The 16,064-nt window shown below is 43.5% G+C and overlaps 1 protein-coding gene across 7 annotated transcripts in view; it reads left to right on the top strand.

The window, feature by feature from the left end:
* Positions 1 to 16,064, top strand: part of ZBTB8A (zinc finger and BTB domain containing 8A) — a 65,500-nt gene that overhangs the window by 19,183 nt on the left and 30,253 nt on the right. Inside the window, exon 3 of one of the 7 annotated variants that reach the window (XM_037996076.2) lies at positions 7,243 to 7,312. The exons of 4 other annotated variants lie outside the window; for them this stretch is intronic. The gene's annotated coding sequence lies outside the window, so the exon portion shown is untranslated. Of the gene's footprint in view, positions 1 to 7,223; positions 7,313 to 7,641; positions 8,989 to 16,064 lie in introns of those variants that run through there. 2 more of the 7 variants (XM_037996212.2, XM_073007548.1) reach the window with 2 other exon arrangements.

The raw sequence follows: 16,064 nt of genomic DNA, 5'->3' as shown, positions 1-16,064 counted from the left end.
TGATTCTCCTGCCTCAGTCTCCTGGGTAGCTAGGATTACAGGTGTGTACCACTGCGCCTGGCTAATTTTTGTAGTTTTAGTAGAAACAGGGTTTCACCATGTTGGTCAGGCTGGTCTTGAACTCCTGACCTCATGATCCACCTGCCTTGGCCTCCCAAAGTGCTAGGATGACAGGTGTGAGCTACCGCGCCCGGCCACAATTTTTTATTTTTTAGAGACAGGGTCTTGCTCTGTTGCCCAGGCCGACGTACAGTGGTATTACCATAGCTCACTGCAGCCTCCAACTCCTGGGCCTAAGCAATCCACTGCCTCTGCTTCCCAAGTAACTGGGACCACAGGCATGCACCATCATGCCCAGCTAATTTTTAAAAATCTATTTTGCCATCCTGGTCTCAAACTTAATTTAAGAAAAAGCAAGGTATAGGACCGGGCACCGTGGCTCACACCTGTAATCCCAGGATTTTGGGAGGCCGAGGCAGGTGGATCACGAGGTCAAGATATCAAGACAATCCTGCCCAGCATGGTGAAACCCAGTCTCTACTAAAAATACAAAAATTAGCCAGGTGTGGTGGCGGGTGCCTGTAGTCCCAGCTACTTGGGAGGCTGAGGCAGGAGAATCATTTGAACCTGGGAGGCAGAGGTTGCAGTGAACCAAGATTGTGCCACTGCACTTCAGCCTGGCGACAGAGCAAGACTCTGTCTCAAAAACAGAAAAAAGAAAAAGCAAGGTATAGACCAATGTATATAATACAAGGGAACTTAACTTTCTTAACTTTCCATATCAGTAGAGTGTTTTCTTATTTTTGAATCATACACATTCAAGGGTGAAAGGGAAGGGGAAAACATCAGTTGCGGTGGCTCACACCTGTAATCCCATCACTTTGGGAGGCCAAGGCAGGTGGATCACTTGAGGTCAGGAGTTCGAGAACAGCCGGGCCAACATGGTGAAACCCTGTCTCTACTAAAAATACAAAAATTAGCCAGGCGTTCTGGCGCGCGCCTGTAGTCCCAGCTACTTGGGAAGCTGAGGCAGGAGAATCACTTGAACCTGGGAGGCAGAGGTTGCAGTGAGCTGAGATGATGCCATTGCACTCCAGCCTGGGTGACAGAGCCCAGACTGTCTCAAAAAAATGATGTGAGAACTATATAAATAATTTGTGTTTCTCTGGGATTTTGTTTTTGTTTGTTTTTGTTTTGCTTTGGATTCCAGGGCAAATAATGCTAAATGTAAATGTATAGAAACCATCTCATTAGCATTTTGTTTAATTTAAATAAAATGTTACTTGCTCTGTCCCTGAGACTAAAGGGCAGTGGCATAATCCGAACTCACTGCAGCCTCCAACTCCTGGGATAGGTGATCCTCCCACCTCAGAACCCAAATAGCTGGGACTACAGGCCCATGCCACCATACCCAGCTAGTTTTTATAATTTTTTGTAGAGATGAGGTTTCACCATGTTGCCCAGGCTAGTCTCAAACTCCTGAGCTCAAACATCTACCTGCTTCAGTCTCCCAAAGTGCTGATTATAGGTGTGAGCCACTGTGCCCAGTCCATTTTACCAAACTCTTATCATCAGTTATTAAAATTTTCAAATGCCACCCTCTGTTGATGATTTCTAAATCTTTATCTCCAGCCTAGATTTCCTGAGTGTATATCCAGACATCCTTATACTGACTTCATGCTCGGTGAGCAACATTTTGATGACTGACTTTCCATATCACTTCCTCATAAGGAAAGGAGAATATGTTGGTCAGTGGAAAACAAATATCTGTCCCTTTGATGTTTACATTTTTCATCATAATTTATAAAATGGCCTTGTGTCTCTTTTGTATATATGGTATATCTGACATATCACATACACATATATAACATATATAGACCTATGTACAAACTCTGTGAGCTTGATTAAAGACAGAGGATGGGGGAAAAGGAGGGAAGTAGGAAGGCATTTGCCTCTAAGAAACAGATCATCTTTTTGTGGAACAAAATGACATTTCTGATGAGTTTCTGAAAAATCAAACTTTAAATAAGAGGTAACAATGTAAATGCTGCCAATCATTTATCTTAGCACCTAGCCAGCTGGCCATTTTCTTCCTTGCTCACCCCTCCCTCCTTCTTATCTACAGTGGTTAGCTACTTAGGGAAAAATTTAGGTCTTCTCATCACACAGTACACCAAATACATTCTAGAAGAGAAGTATTACACACACACACACGCAAATGGAAGTAAATATTCATCAAACATCTGGAGGAGGGAAGATATCCTGAGAGTAAAACACACTGAAAACAAATCATGTGGGGAACTTTCAACATGTGCCATTCATTTACTTATTCGTTTATTAGTCTCCAAGTCTGAAGGATGTAGATATGAGGCTGAGAAGGGAAAGGTTTGGCCTGGGACAGTTCCTGGGTCCTGGATTAGGCACTATAGGGAGATAGTGGTATTAATTCCCAAGAAAGGAGACACAGATGAAGGAGTAAATTTCACGGGTTAAGAAAAGGCAGCAATAGTAAGTTTGGAATTCAGTAAGTTTGAGGTTATCTTCTGTATCTAACTGGTGATGGATAACGATGGTAAGAATTATAACAGCGGCTCATATATTATTAAGCAGCTACAGTGTCCCAGGCACCTGCAGAGTTCTTGACATTTGCAATGTCGCATTGAATCTACAATTCCATGAAGTAGGTACTGCACTCTTATAAACCCCCATTTATAGGTGAGGAAATAGGTGTGTAAACCACAGCAGAGCCGGGGCTTAGATTCACTTTAATGGCATAGCCCATTTGTTTACCCACTGTTACTTATGCTGCTTCCAAGTCTTGCTGATTCTACCTCTTTGGCTAATCTCTATCTCCTTCCTTCCTTCCTTCCTTCCTTCCTTCCTTCCTTCCTTCCTTCCTTCCTTCCTTCCTTCCTCCCTCCCTCCCTCCCTCCCTCCCTCCCTTCCTTCCTCCCTTCCTTCCTTCCTCCCTTCCTTCCCTTCCTTCCCTTCCTTCCCTTCCTTCCTTTTTGTCTGGCTTTGTCACCCAGGCTGCGTGATCTCGGCTCACTGCAACCTCGGCCTCCCGGTTCAAGCCTTTTTTGTGCCTCAGCCTCCCGAGTAGCTGGAATTACAGGCACCTGCCACCACTGGACCCGGCTAATTTTTCTATTTTTAGTAGAGATGGGGTTTCACCAAGTTGGCCAGGCTGGTCTCCATTGAGCCACCTGCCTTAGCCTTGTCTACTTATTTTCATCACCACTACTGTGGTTTAAATGTTGGTCCCTTCAAAACTCATTTTGAAACTTAATCCTCAATGTAAAATTTTTTTTTTTTTTTTTTTTTTTTTGAGACAGAGTCTCACTGTGTCACCCAGGCTGGATGGAGTGCAGTGGCACAATCACAGCTCACTGCAGCCTCAACCTCCCCAAGCTCAGGTGATCCTCCTACCTCACCCTCCTGAGTAGCTGAGACTACAGATGCATGCCACCATTCCTGGCTAATCTTTGTATTTTTTGTAGTGATAGGGTTTCGCCATGTTGCCCAGGCTGGTCTCCAACTCCAGGGCTCAAGTGATTTGCCTGCCTTGGTCTCTCAAAGTGCTGGGATTACAAGCGTGAGCCACCATGCGTGGCACAATGTGGCAGTATTGAGAGATGGGGCTATTAAGAGGTGATTGGGTTATGAAGGATTAATGGGTTATCATGGGGGGAATGGTGGTTTTATAAGAAGAGGAAGGGAGATGTGAGCACGCTCAGCCCCTTGCCACCTGTACTAGTCCGTTCTTGCATTGCTATGAAGAAATACCTGAGACTGGGTAATTTATAAAGAATAGAGGTTTAATTGGCTCACAGTTCTGCAGGCTGTACAGGAAGCATAGTAGCTTCTGCTTCTGGGGAGGCCTCAGGAAGCTTCCAGTTATGGTGGAAGGCATAGGAGGAGCAGGCATCTTCACATGGCTGGAGTAGGAGGAAGAGAGGTGCCACACACTTTCACACAACAAGATCTCATGAGAACTCACTCACTATACAGTATCAAGGGGGGGATGGTGCTAAACCATTCATGAGAACTCTGCCCCCATGATCCATTCACTTCCCGTCAGTCCCCACCTCCAACACTGGGGATTACAATTCAACATGAGATTTGGCCGGGGACACAGATTCAAACCATATCACTACCGATCTTTCTGCACTGTCCCAGGACTCTGCAAAGAGTCTCCATCAGCAAGAAGGCCCTCACCAGGTGTAGACCCTTGACCTGGGATGTCTCAGCCTTCAGAACTGTAATACATAAATTTCATTTATTTGTCTTTTTTTCCTTTCTTTTTCATGATGTTATTTTTTTCTTTTTCTTTATAAATCACCCAATTTCAGCTTTTTTTTTGTTGTTGTTGTTATAAGTAACAGAAAACAGACTCATACCACCCTACTACTACCCACAACTACTTCCATTTTTTTTTTTTCTTCTTGTTGTTGTTGTTTTTGAGATGCAGTCTCACTCTGTCACCCAGGCTGGAGAAGTTCAGTGGTGCAACTTCAGCTCATTGCAACCTCTGCCTGCCAGGTTCAAGCAATTCTCCAACCTCAGCCTCCTGAGTAGCTGGGATTACAGGAGGCACATGCCACCATGCCTGACTAATTTTTGTATTTTTAGTAGAGATGAGGTTTCACCATGTTGACCAGGCTGGTCTCAAACTCCTGATCTCAAGTGATCTGCCCACCTTGGCCTCCCAAAGTACTGGGATTACAGGCATGAGCCACCATGTGGCAGCCCAACCACTTCCATTTCTACCCCTACCATTTTGTCTAGATTACGAATGCCTCCTGCCTGGTCTCACTGCCGATGACATTCTTACTGCTCTCTGATTTGATCAAATACTAAATCACCTCTCTCCTTTGCATAAAACCCCTTAATGTCCCCCCGCCCCTGCCCCAGTGCTTACAGGGTCTAATCCAAACTCTTTTTTTTTTTTTTTTTTTTTTTTGAGACGGAGTCTTGCTCAGTTGCCCAGGCTGGAGTGCAGTGGTGTGATCTTGGCTCACTGCAATCTCCACCTCCCGGGTTCACACCGTTCTCCTGCCTCAACCTCCCAAGTAGCTGGGACTACAGGCGCCCACCACCACGCCCGGCTAATTTTTTTTGTATTTTTAGTAGGGACAGGGTTTCACCATGTTAGCCAGGCTGGTCTCGATCTCATGACCTCGTGATCCTCCCACCTCATCCTCCCAAAGGGCTGGAATTATAGGCGTGAGCCCCCACGCCGGGCCCCAAACTCTTTAATAAAGCAAATAAGGTGCTCCATCCATCTCTCACCATCTCTTTTGCACCCTATGTTCCAGCCATATTGAACAACTTACTTCCTATTTTCTGATTATACCAGCCCGTGCCTTGGCTCAAGCTCTATCTTCTGCCTAGAATGCTTTTCTTTTTTTTTTTTTCTGAGTGAAAACCTACTTGCCTTTCAAGCATCTACCCTAGCATTATATCACCTACGAAGCAAAGTACGTTGAGTCTTCTCCACAGTTCTGGAGGCCAAAGTCTGAAATCAGGGTGTTGACAGGGCCATGCGCCCTCTGAAGGTTGTAGGGCAGAGTCCTTCCTTGCCTCTTCCTAGCTTCTGGTGGGTGCCAGCAATCCTTGGCATTCCTTCTGTTGTAGCTCCATCATTCCAGCCTCTGCTTCTGTCTTCACGTAGTGTTCTTCCTTCTCTGTGTGTGGTTTTGTTTGTTTTTGTTTTTCTGAGACCAGCCTGTTGCCTCGGTTGGTCTTAACCTCCTGGCCTCAAGCAATCTGCCCTTCCTTGGCCTCCCAAAGCGCTAGGATTAGAGGTGGGAGACACCGCATCCAGCCCCTGTGTGTGTCTTCTCAGTGTCCTACTTTCTCCAGATCTTTCCTTATAATGATACCACCCTAATCCAGGATGACCTCATCTTAACTTGATTGTGTCTGCAAAGACCCTATTTCCAAATTAAGGTCTCCTGTGTAGGTACCAGGGTTTAAGACTTCAGCATATAATTTTGGGGGGCACAACTCAACCCCATGTCTCACATGCAGGAGCAGGAGCAAGAGAGAGAGTGGAAGGAGGTGGTACATACTTTTTTATTTATTTTTTATTTTTATTTGAGACACAGTCTCACTCTGCCCCCCAGGCTGGAGTGCAGTGATGTGATCATGGCTCACTGCAGCCTCGAACTCCTGGGCTCACACGAATCTCCTGCCTCAGCCTCCAAACTATAGGAGGCCACCATACCCAGCTAATTTTTTAATTTTTTTTTTTTTTTCTTTATAGAAACAGGGTCTCACTATGTTGTTCAGGCTGGTCTTGAACTCCTGGGCTCAAGCAATCCTTCTGCCTCAGTCTCCCAAAGTGTTGGGATTATAGGCATGAGAGCTATTTTTTAATTTTTATTTTTTTAGATGGAGTTTCGCCCTTGTTGCCTAGGATGGAGTGCAATGGCGCAATCTCAGCTCACTGCAAACCCCGCCTCCTGGGTTCAAGCAGTTCTCCTGCCTCAGACTCCCGAGTAGCTGGGATTACAGGCATGCACCACCACACCCAGCTAATTTTGTATTTTTAGTAGAGATGGGGTTTCTCCATGTTGGTCAGGTTGGTCTCGAACTCCTGACCTCAGGTGATCCGCCTGCCTTGTCCTCCCAAAGTACTGGGATTATAGGCCTGAGCCACTGCGTCCGGCTTTTTATTTTTGTTTTTTCTTTTCTTTTGTGAGACGGAGTCTCTCTCTGTCACCCAGGCTGGAGTGCAGTGGCGCAATCTTAGCTCACTGCAGTCTCTGCCTCCCTGATTCAAGCAATTCTCCTGCCTTGCCTCAGCCTCCCGAGTAGTTGGGATTACAGACACCCACCACCACACCCAGCTCATTTTTTTGTACTTTAGTAGAGATGGGGTTTCACCATGTTGGCCAGGCTCCTTTCAGACTCCTGACCTCAAGTGATCCACCCACCTCAGCTTCCCAAAGTGCTAGGATTACGGGCATGAGCCACCACACCCAGCCCTGAGCTATTTTTAAGTACTGAAATATTTTTATGTATAAACTGTTATTTTGGTGTTATAAAATGTAAATCATTTATGTTATAAGACATGTCCACAGAGTTATATACTGCATTTAGGTTTCATATCAAACAAGGGTACATTTTTAAAGTAGGTATACTGAGTACCTCATTCTTTATTTTATATCCTTACAAGGTACTTTATTGTTTTAACTCTTATTTTCTGTTTCTTATAGGATTAATTCTCTTTTTCAGGGATTATTAGTTGTTTGCATTTCCCCCAGAGGCAAATCATCTACTGCCAGAGGCTCCCTGATGGAATCAGGTTAGAATGAAGTTGGGGGTGGGAAGACATTAAGAGAAGCAAAACCAGGCACGATGGCTCGCCCGGTAATCCCAGCAGTTTGGGAGGCCAAGGTGGGAGGATCCTGTGGGCCCAGGATTTTGAGGTCGCAGTCAGCTATGACGCCAAGGAAAGGGAGTTAATGAGGAAAAGTTATAAGACCTGATTCCCAGCCCTACAGGACTTCTCTCCTTTTCCCCGCTAGGGCTGACACCTTCTTTGTCTTTTTCTTTCTTTCTTTTTCTTTTTTTGAAATGGGGTCTCACTTTGTCACCCAGGCTGGAGTACAATGGCATGATCTCAGCTCACTGCAGCCTCTGCAAGCTCCGCCTCCCTCCGCCTCCCGGGTTCACGCCATTCTCCTGCCTCAGCCTCCTGAGTAGCTGGGACTACAGGCGCCTGCCACTACGCCCGGCTAGTTTTTTCTATTTTTAGTAGAGACGGGGTTTCACCGTGTTAGCCAGGATGGTCTCGATCTCCTGACCTCGTGATCCACCCGTCTCGGCCTCCCAAAGTGCTGGGATTACAGGCTTGAGCCACCGCGCCCGGCCTCAGCAAGGTCATTTCATCTCAGTTTTGCAACAGCTAATTTGAAACCATGGGCACAGTGAGCAGTCAGCATGCTGTCACTGGTCCTGAGGACATTGCAGTATTTGAATGGTGAGAAGTGACAGCACTCAGAAAAGGACACACCAGATTTCTATGGCTTTTTTACCCCAGGATCTCAAAGGACATTACTGCTTTATTACTCATTCCCTAGAAAATAGTGCGCTAGAATAACTCATCCCTAAGAACGCTATGTGATTGGTATTTTGCCATTTTTAGTCCATCCCAGTGCCAAGTTTCAGTGTTTTTCTAGTGTGATTGATATATTAGAATTTTTACTTTATAAGCTGTGATAAAACCATAATACTTTTCAGCCACTTTAAGTCTGGAGCTTTTATGATTTCACATTGAAAAGAAGTCTGAAGCTTTATTAGGTAAGTGAAAATGTAACACAGATGTCTGGGTAATGGAAGCCAGTAGCCTGTTTTTAACAGAATTATTCTTTAAAAGCAGAATGAAATTCCCTCTCTAGAATTTAGGGATACAAATTCTCTACCCTCAATCTTTGACCTATGACCTCTTTAGGAAAAAGGAGTCATCTCTCTGTCTCTAATCTTTCACCAAAATACCAAATAATTAAGTGTACATGTTCCATAGCAAAATATACCTAAAACAATTAATACATCAAGTAGAACCAATAGTTTCTCTCATTTTTAGAGTATCTAAAAAAAAAAAAAAAAAAACCCAACAATTTATGCTGGCATTTTATAGTATAACTTGATTTATTTCAGGATCTCATTGTAAGAAACACGAACATATGTAGTATATCATTTAACTGCAACAAAATAGTTTAAAAATGTTGAAGTTGGAACAATCCTGAGAGATCATACAGTCCCACCTCCTACCAAATGCAGTCACCCTAAATCAATGACATTCCGCCTCTGCTACAATGGTAGCATAGAAAGTGTTACTTTGCAAAGTGACTAATACTGTTGTTAATCAGTTTAGCCCAGTGTTTCTCAAATTTGTCTTACGGAAACCCACAGTAAGAAATACATTTTTGCTGGGCGCTGTGGCTTATGCCTGTAATCCCAACACTTTGGGAAGCCAGGGTGAGTTGATTGCTTGAGCTCAGGAGTTCCAGACTGCCTGGGTAAGATGACAAAACCCCATCTTTACAAAAAACACACAAAAATTAGCCAGGCGTGGCGGCATGTGCCTGTAGTCCCAGCTGCTTGGGAGACTGAGGTTGGAAGATGGCTTGAACCCAGGACGTTGAGGCTGCAGTGAGCGGTGATCACGCCATTGCACTCCAGGCTGGGCGACAGGGCAAGAACCTATCCCCTCCCCCGAAAAAAAGAGAAGAAAAAAAGAAATCCCTTTTAAGGCTTGGCACAGTGGGTCATGCCTGCCCATAATCCCTGCATTTTGGGAGGCCGAGACTGGAGGATCGCTTGAGGCTGGGAGTTAAAGATCAACCTAAGCAACATAGCAAGACCGTGTCTCTACAAAACAATTAAAAAAATTAGCTGGGCATGGTGGCGTGCCCTGTAACCCCAGCTACTCAGGAGGCTGAGGCGAGAGGACCTCTTGAGCCCAGGAGTCTGAGGCTGCAGTAAACTGTGATCACCTACTGCAGTCTAACCTGGATGACAGATTGAGACCATCTTTAAAAAAAATTTTTTTTAATTAAAAATAAATAGCTGTTCTGTATGAGCTCAAATTCATTCATTTCCCTTTAGTCCTATATTTTGGTCCATTTGCATTTTAGTGAATATTCATTGAATAAATATTGATTGAGCACCTATGTGCTGGACATTATGCACTGTGCTAGGGATGCTGAGGTGGAAAAAACAGAGACTCATAGCTTTTAGAGCTTAGACTCTACTTCTTAGTCTAGAAGCCTAGTCTACTACACCTATTAAGAGAATAATTCTGGCCGGGCACGGTGGCTCATGCCTGTAATCCCAGCACTTTGGGATGCTGAGGCAGGCGGATCACAAGGTCAGGAGATCGAGACCATCCTGGCTGACACAGTGAAACCCCGTCTCTACTAAAAATACAAGAAAAGTAGCCGGGCATGGTGGTGGGCACCTGTAGTCCCAGCTACTCGTGAGGCTGAGGCAGGAGAATGGCGTGAACCCGAAAAGCGGAGCTTGTAGTGAGCCGAGACTGTGCCACTGCACTCCAGCCTGGGCGACAGAGCAAGACTCCATCTCAAAAAAAAAAAAAAAAAAAAAAGAATAATTCTACAGCTGGGCACAGTGGCTCATGCCTATAATCCCAGCACTTTGGGAGGCCAAGGTAAGTCAAGACTGCAGTTTGCCGTGATATTGCCACTGCACTCCAGCTTAGGCAACAGAGCAAGACTCTGTCTCAAACTTAATAATAATAAATACGTAATAATAAAAACAAAATAATTCTAGTTCTTCGACATAATTGCCTTTCAGTATTGGAAGACAACTATCACATTTCCTAATCTATGCCACATATGATGTAGTTTCTGTAACAATAGCTATTGAGGCATAGTGATTAACTAAAGCTCCCCATACTAAAGATGGGCTTGTCAAGGAAACCTCTGTTGAAGTGACATTTAAGTAAAGACTTGTGTAGATTTAGGGAACAAGTTATGTGAAGATCCTTCACTCCTGGGTGAGGAATGTTCCAGACACAAGGGACGTCAGGAATGAGCTTGGCACCTTGGGAAGCATCAAAAGCAGTAAGGTGAGAGCTACAGGTAGGGGAGATCTTTCGGAGATCTGGCAGCACTTTTAGACCAGGGTAAAACTTTGGATTCTTTCTCTGTGAGATGGGAACCACTGGAGGTTAAAGTATTTAACTTCATTTATTTTTGTGAAAGGGATTTTATTAGTCCATTCTCGCATTGCTATAAAGAACTCCCTAAGACTGGGTAATTTCATTGGCTCACAGTTCCACAGGCTGTAAAGGAAGCATGACTGGGCAGGCCTCAGGAAACTTACAGTGATGGCAAAAGGCAAAGGGGAAGCAGGCCCATCCTACATGTCTGAAGCGAGAGGAAGACAGTGAAGGAGGAGGTGCTACACACTTTTAAACAACCAGATCTCGTGAGAACTCACTCACTATCACAAGAATAGCAAGAGGGAAATAGCAAGAGGGAAAAAAAGACTGCCCCCATGATCCAGTCACCTTCCACCAGGTCCCCTCTCTAACATTGGGGATTACAATTCAACATGAGACGCAAATCCAAACCATATCAGGGATCTTCTCTCTTATCTGCCACCTAGCTATTTTTGTGTATTAATTTTATCATAAACTGGCTCTTTTACCAAATTCTTTTGTTTCTAGGTTTATTTAATTGGCTTTATTAAGATATAAGTTAGACCAGGCATGGTGGCTCACGCCTGTAATCCCAGCATTTTGGGAGGCCGAGGCAGGCGGATCATGAGGTCAGGAGTTCGAGACCAGCCTGGCTAACATGGTGAAACCCCCTCTCTACTAATAATACACAAAAATTAGCCAGGTATGGTGACACGCACTTGTAATCCCAGCTACTAGGGAGGCCGAGGCAGGAGAATTGATTGGACCTGGGAGGCAGAGGTTGCAGTTAGCTGAGATCATGCCACTGCACTCCAGCCTGGGCAACAGAGCAAGACTCTGTCTTGAGAAAAAATTAAGATATAATTTACATGCAATAAAATGCCCCAATTGTAAATGTACAATTTAATGTTTGACATATATTCATATGTAATAATCACCATAAATAATACATGAAACATTTTCATCACCTAAAATTTCCCTCATGCCTTTTTTTTCTTATGCCATTTTGTAGTAGAGCCTCCTATTTCGTTCTGAGTTTCAGGCAACTGTAATCTCCCTTATGTGACTATAGATTAGTTCTGCCTATTCTAAGATTTCATATAACTGGACTCACACAGTAGGTGTTCTTTGGTTTCTGGCTCCTTTCATTGAGCCTAATGATTTTGAGAGTCATTCACATCATTGCTTGTGTCAGAGGTTTGTTTGCTGTATTGTTCAGTAGTATTCCATGGTATGGATATACTACAATTTATTTATTCACCATCAGATGCACATTTTCTTTCCAATTTGGGGCTAATATGAACAAAGCTGCTATGAAAAATTCTTGTATAAGTCTTTTTGTAGTCATGTGTTTTCATTTATCTTGGATAAATACCTAGGAGTGGAATTGCTGGGTCTTAGAGTAGGTGTAACTTTATTAGAACTGCTAAATAGTTTTCCAAAGTGACTGTAGCATTTTACATTTCCACCAGCAATGCATGAGAGAACTAACTTCTCCACATCCTTGCCAAGATTTGGTGTTGTCAGTCATTTTGTTTTTGGCCATGATGGTGGGTGTGTAATGACATTTCCTCATGGTTTTAATTTGCATTTCCCTGATGACCAGTGACATCTTTTCATATGCTAATTTTGTTTGTTTTCTATTATGAAGTGTCTGTTCAAATCATTTGTCCATGGGTGGTTTGTCCTATTGTTGAGTTCCTATTGTTGAATTTTTTTTTGTGTGTGTGACAGAGTCTTGCTCTGTCTCCCAGGCTGGAGTTCAGTGGCTCAATATTGGCTCACTGCAAGCTCCGCCTCCCGGGTTCATGCCATTCTCCTGCCTCAGCCTCCCAAGCAGCTGGGACTGCAGGCACCTGCCACCACGCCCGGCTAATTTTCTGTATTTTTAGTAGAGACGGGGTTTCACCGTGTTAGCCAGGATGGTCTCGATCTCCTGACCTCGTGATCCACCTGCCTCGGCCTCCCAAAGTGCTAGAATTACAGGCGTGAGCCACCGCACCCGGCCCAAGAAGATTCTTTAGAGGATTTTCTGTGTACATGATTATATCATCTATAAACAATAACAGTTTTTCCTTTTCTGTGTACATGATTGTGTCACCTGTAAACAAGAAGTTTTTCCTTTTTACTCTTTATGCCTGTTATTTATTTATGTATTTATTTTTTTGAGACAGAGTCTCGCTGTGTCACCCTGGCTAGAGTGCTATGGCGTGATCTCGGCTCACTGCAGCCTCCGCCTCCTGGGTTCAAGCGATTCTTCTGCCTCAGCCTCCTGAGTAGCTGGGATTACAGGTGCCCACCATCGTGCCCAGCTTATTTTTGTATTTTTAGTAGAGATGGGGTTTCACCATGTTGATCAGGCTGCTCTCGAAGTCCTGACCTCATGATCGGCCCGCCTCGGCCTCCCAAAGTGCTGGGATTACCGGCATGAGACACTGCGCCCAGCCTATGCCTGTTATTTCTTTAACATCTCTTATTGCACTGACCAGCACCTCCAGGACAGTGTTGGATGGAAATAGCTGAGAGCACAAATCTTTGCCCTGTTCCCTGTCTTAGGGGGAAAGCACTTGATCTTTAACTTAAGTAAGGTATTAGCAGTTGGCTTTTTGTAGATGACCTTTAGCAGCTGAGGAAATTTCCTTCTATTTCTATTTCACTAGAGTTTTTACTATGAATAAGTGTTGGATTTTTCAGATGTCTGTTCTGTGTCTGTTGAGATAGCCTTATTTTTTATTGTTGTTCTGTTAATGTGGTACTGATTGACTTTCAACTGTTAAACATCTTGTATTCCAGTGATGAACTGCACTTGGTATTATCCTTTCATATATATTTGATTTACAATTTTTTCTTTTTTTTTTTGAGACAAAGTCTCGCTGTCACCCAGGCTGAAGTGCAATGGTGCGATCTTGACTCACTGCAACCTCCGCCTCCTGGGTTCAAGCAATTCTCCTGCCTCAGCCTCCCAAATAGATGGGATTACAGGCGCCTGCCACCACACCCAGCTAATTTTTTTGTACTTTTAATAGAGATGGGGTTTTGCCATGTTGGCCAGGCTGGTCTCGAACTCCTGACCTAAGGTGATCCAACCACCTTGGCCTCCCAAAGTGATGGGATTACAAGTGTGAGCTACTGCACCCAGCCACAGATATAATATTAAGTTGTTTTTGTTGTTGTTGTTGTTGTTTTGAGACAGAGTTTCACTCTGTCACCTGGGTAGAGTGCGTTTGAACAATCTTGGCTCACTGCAACCTCTGCCTCCCAGGTTCAAGTGATTCTCCTGTCTCAGCCTCCTGAGTAGCTGGGACTACAGGTGCACGCCACCACGCCCAGCTAATTTAGGATTTTTGTGTCCATGTTTACAAGGGATATTGGTCTGTAGGTTTCTTTTCTTTTTTTCTTTTCTTTCTTTTTTTTTTTTTTTTTTTTTTTTTTTTTGAGACGGAGTCTTATGCTATTGCCCAAGCTGGAGTGCAGTGGCACGATCTCGGCTCACTGCAACCTTTGCCTCCCAGGTTCAAGCAATTCTCCTGCCTCAGCTTCCTGAGTAGCTGGGGTTACAGGCATATGCCACCACGCCCGGCTAATTTTGTATTTTTAGTAGAGACAGGGTTTCTCCATGTTGGTCAGGCTGGTCTCGAACTCCTGACCTCAGGTGATCCGCCTGCCTCGGCCTCCCAAAGTGCTGGGATTACAGGCATGAGCCGCCGCACCCGGCCTTGTAGTTTTATTTCCTTATAATGTCTTTGGTTTAGGAATCAGAGTAATACTGGCCTTATAAAATGAGTTGAAAGTTTTTCTCCTTGTCTATTTTATGAAAGTGTTTGTATAGATGAGTATTATGTCTTTCTTAAATGTTTGATAGAATTCAACACTGAAGACATTTGAGTCTGGAGTTTTCTTTGTGGGCAGTTTTAAAATTATATTTTAAATTGATTTAATACAATTTAATTTTAAGTTTGATATATGGCTATTCAGATTTTTAATTTTTTTCTTGTACTAGGTTTTTTTTTTTTTTTTGAGACAGAGCCTCACTCTGTTGCCCAGGCTGGAGTACAGTGGTGTGATCTCACCTTACTGCAACCTCCACCTCCTGGGTTCAAGTGATTCTCGTGTCTTAGCCTCCTGAGTAGCTAGGATTATAGGTACACACCACCACACCTGGCTAATTTTTGTATTTTTAGTAGAGATGGAGTTTCACCATGTTGGCCAGGCTAGTCTCAAAATTCCTAACCTCGGGTAATCCACCCGCCTTATCTCCCAAAGTGCTGGGATTACAGACCTGAGCCACTATGCCTGGCTTCTTGTACTAGTTTTGATCACTTATAGCACTCAGGGAATTCATCTGTTTCATTTAATTTGTTGAATATATTAGCATAGAGTTCATAATAGTTTCTTTTTATTCTTTCAATGTTTGTAGAATCTGTAGTTATGCTTCATTCCTAATACTAGTAATTTATGTCGTCTTTTTTTTTTTTTCTTGGTCTAGCTAAAGGTTAATCAATCTTTATTGATAATGATTAATTTATTGACATTGATATAGATAACCAGCTTTTGGTTTCATTGATTTTTCTCTATCATTTCTTGGTTTCTATTTTGTTCATTTCTGATCTTGTCTTTATTATTTCCTTCCTTCTACATACATTGGGTTTAATTTAATTTGATCTCCTTTTCTCTGGATTCTTTTTTTTTTTTTTTTTTTTTTTTTGAGACTGGGTCTCCCTCTGTCACCCAAGCTGGAGTGCAGTGGCTTGATCTCGGCTTACTGCAACCTCCCCATCCCGGGTTCAAGTGATTCTCCTGCCTCAGCCTCCTAAGTAGGTGGGATTACAGGTGCGTGCCACCATGCCCAGCTAATTTTTTGTGTGTTTTTAGTAGAGATGGGATTTCGGCACATGAAAATCCTAAAATACTTGGAAAGTAAACATTAAACTTCTAAATAAATAGACATTCATAGGACACTCTACACAAATCAAAATTTGTTGTTTGCAGTTCAAGCAGTTTAGGGGAAAATGTATATTTTATTTTTCATTTTATTTTTTATTTTTTGAGACATAGTTTTCACTCTTGTTGCCCAGGCTGGAGTGCAGTGGTGCAATCTCAGCTCACTGCAACCTCCACCTCCCGGGTTCAAGCGATTCTTCTGCCTCAGCCTCCCAAGTAACTGGGATTACAGGCATGCACCACCATGCCCGGCTAATTTTTTGGATTTTTAGTAGAGATGGGGTTTCACCATGTTGGCCAGGTTAGTCTCGAACTCCCGACCTCAGTTGACCCGCCCGTCTTGGCCTCCCAAAGTGCTGGGATTACAGGTGTGAGCCACTGCACCCGGCCCGGAAAATGTATAGTTTTAAATTCTTATATTTAAAAAAAAAAAAAAAAAAAACTAGAG

The sequence above is a fragment of the Chlorocebus sabaeus genome, chromosome 20, assembly GCF_047675955.1.
Source record: "Chlorocebus sabaeus isolate Y175 chromosome 20, mChlSab1.0.hap1, whole genome shotgun sequence".
Classification (NCBI taxonomy): Eukaryota; Metazoa; Chordata; class Mammalia; order Primates; family Cercopithecidae; genus Chlorocebus; species Chlorocebus sabaeus.
Note: the sequence above shows the minus strand (reverse complement) of the source record. Positions and strands in the feature narration are given on the sequence as shown.